Below are 4,525 nucleotides of genomic sequence, written 5' to 3' on the forward strand. Positions count from 1 at the left end.
ACTGACCCTCTGGCCCTGAGGATGCTGACGAGGTCTCCCAGCCTGGTTGAGCAATCTCATATGCATGCATCGGTGCTGGAAAAGGCAGCCAAGGAGAACTGGTCTGTTACCAGAATTGGTTCTGTTATAACCAGGGTCCCTTTGACCTTTGTTTTTTGATAGGCTTTTGGAAAGAGAAACGGAGAAGCAAACAGCTACTCTGGGATCTGTGGCATTTGAGGTTGAGGAAAACATTGGTCACATCCGGTCCCTTAGCTGTCAGACTTACGCTGTCTCCAAGTTGTAGCCTTGATTTCATAACATCTCAGTTCAGGGTCACAGAGCGAACACTGTCTTGGTCAAGGAACAATCCGAGAGCTTCAGAGCCTTCTCCAGGAATCCTGAGACCCTACTTAACTGGCTCATAAATGTCCTCTTCTTGCCCTCTTGCCTCTTCTCTCTCCTAACAGGTCGAATCTCAAATCCCTGGCTTTGATGGCCATGACCCTTCCCGGACCATGGACCACACACCGGGTAGCATAGCCTGCGGTGTATGGAGGATTGACTTAGGAACTCCCAAGTTGAGGAAGAAAGTCTTACCCCTGCAATGAGGCTGGAAAGAATTGCTGGCCCTAGAGCTGGGTCTCCAACACAGAGGTGTGGAGGATGGACAGGACCTCTGAGAACAACAGCATGCTGGCTTCCTACCCCCGCCGTCACTGTCCGTCCTGAGCCCACTACCCACTCCCGCCTGCTTCTTCCCTTGGTTCCTCTCCTGATCTCTGAGGATGGAGATGATCATCTTGTCACTGGATAAGGACACTCACGGAGTAATTCCTGCCCACTCTCTTCCTCAACTGTGAACTAGCTGAAACAGTGGGACTGCAGGAATCCTAAGTAGGCGCATCAGGAAGATATGAATAATCGCAAAGGCAAAAGTTGAGAACGGCTCCTGCCAGGGTGAGCACAGGAAGTGGGAAGGAAGTGGGAAGGGCTCTATTAATTCCCTCCGACCTTGAATGAGTCATGACTCCCAGCTTCCTACTCAAGTGTCTGGATGCTGCACTTCGGTTATGACTAAGGCTGTCGGGTGGGCACACACTGCCTCCTGTATCCACACAACCATCCTAACTCCAAACTGCCCCTGTTGTCCACGACACATGCAGAGCGGCCCTGCGCACAGCCTTCAGTTGCTTTATTCCGTTACTGCCACTTCCTGGTCCAGCCCTTGAGCTTAGCCCTCTGCCTGTCCATTTGTGTAGCCCCCGGGTTGCTCTCTATATACTCAGCACACTAGATTCTAAGCCCTCCAGTCTTAGCACAAAGCCATGTCCTAAGAGTGGCTCATTCAGGCCCACAATGGCTCACTCTCATCAAGCCAGATGATCTGCTCAAGGTGTGGGGGCTTCAAGAAGAAATTCAAGTTGGCAGGAAGGAATCTGTAGGGCCTCTTGAGAGAATTTGGAAGTCAGGACCACAGACTTTTAAGTTTTTGCTGTGAGAGAAAGGTGAAGGACTATGGCCATTCGCAGCATCTAGCAGCTTCGTGGGCAGCCATGATGAAGCCCCCAGCTCTGGCTTCTTCTGCATGCAGCATCCTAGGTACTATCACCCTCATCCAGACTCCAGCAAGCCCTAGCAGAAAGGGCTTTTCCGGGCGCTGTTTACATTCTTGTCGTTTTTGCCTGTGTTTAGACTTGTGAAAAAAAAGAAGAAGAAGAAGAAAACACATTTCAAACATTTACAAGCAATCATAGGCCCTTGTGGATTTCACATAAACTATCCTATAAACCAGTGAACTTCAGAGCCTCCAGCTCCACAAAAATCATAAACCCTCAAAGCTGTGAGCCCACGAAGATTCTCTGCACCAACATTCTTGTTTCTTAGCCAGAAAGACTCGGGCTCAGGAGGGAAAGGCCCTGCCTAGGCACACTGCAGTTGGACACAGAGCTGATCTCTACCACATAACCCATGAATCCCAAACCAGTTTAAAACACTGTAGCCCATGAACAGGTCACCTCTGCCAGCATGTGGTTCTGTTTTTTTTTTTTTTTTTTTTTTTTAAAGAACTGATTTGAGGTTTGGAAATATTAATGTGCCAAGGATTTTGGCAAAGGAATGTGTGTTAAGTGTACTTGCTTGGCTGACAGCCATGCCCCAGCGCCAGGCAGGCTGCCTCGTATGATGAGAATGCTCTGAGACTTATGTGGGGTGTATCTGCTGCGAACGGTCCCAGAATCACTGGATTGGAGCATGGCTCCATGTGAAATCAGTATCATCTACCAGGAGCTGCCTTAACGGGAGATTTAAGATAACCCTCCCTCCAGAGGAGTCTCAGTGAACCCAGGAATGGAGATCCTAGCAAAGGCCGCCCCCACCTCAGCCCCAGAAGGTGTGCTATAGGCAAAGTTCTAGTAGGAGCCAGGAAGGCACCAAACAGACCCTAAGCCATCTGGGCCAACACCTTTCCCTCCACCCTAGCAGGCCCAGGCAGGAAATGAAGCAAAGCTCTTTCTGAACTTCTGCAAAGGAATTTCCTGGAGGGTCCTGGAGGCCTATACTCTGAGGAATCGTGTTACAACAAAAGCTGCAGGCCTTGGGGTTCTCTTCACAGCACCTGTTCTCCAGAGCACCTTGTAATCCTATGCTGGCCTGTGTTGGTAGGGTCGCCCGGGGGCTTGTTCTACAGCCTAGGGAAGGCTGGGGACACCTTCCAAGCTGTGGACACAGGGCAGGGATCTCTCTACTTACTCTCCTCTGTGTCTCACGGCTCAGGAGGCCCCTCTGATCCTTGTCCTGAGCTGTGTCCTCTTTAAAGCTGGGAGGCAGCTGATTGGTAAGCAAGACAATGGCCACCCTGGCCCTAATAGTCTCCCCAAACCAAAGGCCTGAGGAACAACATCTCCCAGCAGTCACTGACAGCATCTCTAAACCTTGCGTCAGGACTTTAGGATGTTGCAGGCCAACCGAAGTATGAGAGAAGTCAGCCCACAGTAACCTGCTGCCCAGCCTGAAACTCACAGAAAAAAAAAAAAAAAAAAAAAACAATAAAATCCAAATAAAATCTGGAGTCTAGTTAATACTATGTATCAACCTTGATTTCCCAATCTTTCTTGTCTCTCCCTAGCCTCCCTCTATCCCTCTGCCTCTTTCTATGTAGCCCAGGTTTCCCCATTGAGTAATATGCCTTCCTAGTAAGAAACCACTCTGCACACTTAGAAATAAATGAAGGAAAAGTTTTGTTTTTTTTTTCTAAACTGGGAGAAAGAAAGTGCATAGCTGGTGGCAGCTAATACCCAGGGAAAAGCCAACCATGAATAAATTTTCCTAACACGCATACCTAAGTCCTTTCATGTCCTGGTCCCAGGTTACACTTGGAACAGTTTAAACACAAACAGGAGACTGCCAGTCTGGTCACATAGGCAGATGGGAGATTCACACAGCAAAGATGTTGACAGATTTATTTAGGTACACCAGGGTTACTCATCTTGAGTAGTTTTTACCCATGTCCATTTTGCCCACCTGGCAGGATTATGCTTTTCCTGATAAAAGTGCAGGAATTTTCATGGTAGATCCCAGACCTTACAGGTAGCAGTGACTCTGCACTGAGCTGTCCAGCGAGCGAGGCATGTTCTAGGAGATGGGCCTAATGGCGTGTGGGTCCTGATGAATGAATATTTATACCTCAGCATTGTAAAGTTTGCTTATCTCTAACAGGCTGGCTAGCACACCACTTGTCTTTGGATGCTTGGAAGCAGCTCCCTTAGCTAAATTCTGCTTTGTGTGATCGAAGTTCCCCTAAGCAAATCTCTCAATAAATCCTTTGTAGCGTGTATTCTAGTATTCTTTCTTCTAAACCAGCCCTTATCCCCAACCCTCCAGCCTCACAACCCAAGCACTGAGATTACAGGTCTGTGGCATCTGTGCCTTCGAGTGTGGGAACATGGAACCACAGCTGTGTGTGGAGGTCAGAGGGCAACTTTTGGGGACCAGCTCTCTCCTACTGTGGGGTCCTGGGATCAGAGTCAGCTTGTCGCAGCACTTGAATCTGCTTGGCTATTTTGCTGGCCCCATGCCTGGCTTTCTTGATCGCTTGAGGTTGTAAAATATTCTTTTCAAATTTGTTTACTCCCAGATTTTTGTGAGGCATTGTTGACAAATAAAAATTATATTTAAGATGCCCAAAGTGATATCATATATTATACCCAGAGAATATGGTTGTAACATCAAACCAATTCATCACCTTGTAGTTACTCTGTGTGTGTGTTTGTGTGTGTGTGTGTGTGTGTGTGTGTGTGTGTGTGGTGTATATGTTTATGTGAGGTACTGTATAAGTATAGGCCTATGAGTGTATGTATATGAAATGTAGGTATATGTATATGTTGTGTTGTGTGTGTGTGTCCATTGGAGGTATGTGATCTGTATGTAAGTGTATGTATGTTGTACTGAGTGTTACGTGTGTGCATGTGTGTATATACTGTGTTATGTACATTTGTATACATGTGTGCATGTGTAACATACATGTATTTATCTGCATATGTACACA

The sequence above is a fragment of the Micromys minutus genome, assembly GCF_963924665.1.
Source record: "Micromys minutus genome assembly, chromosome: 1".
NCBI lineage: Eukaryota > Metazoa > Chordata > Mammalia > Rodentia > Muridae > Micromys > Micromys minutus.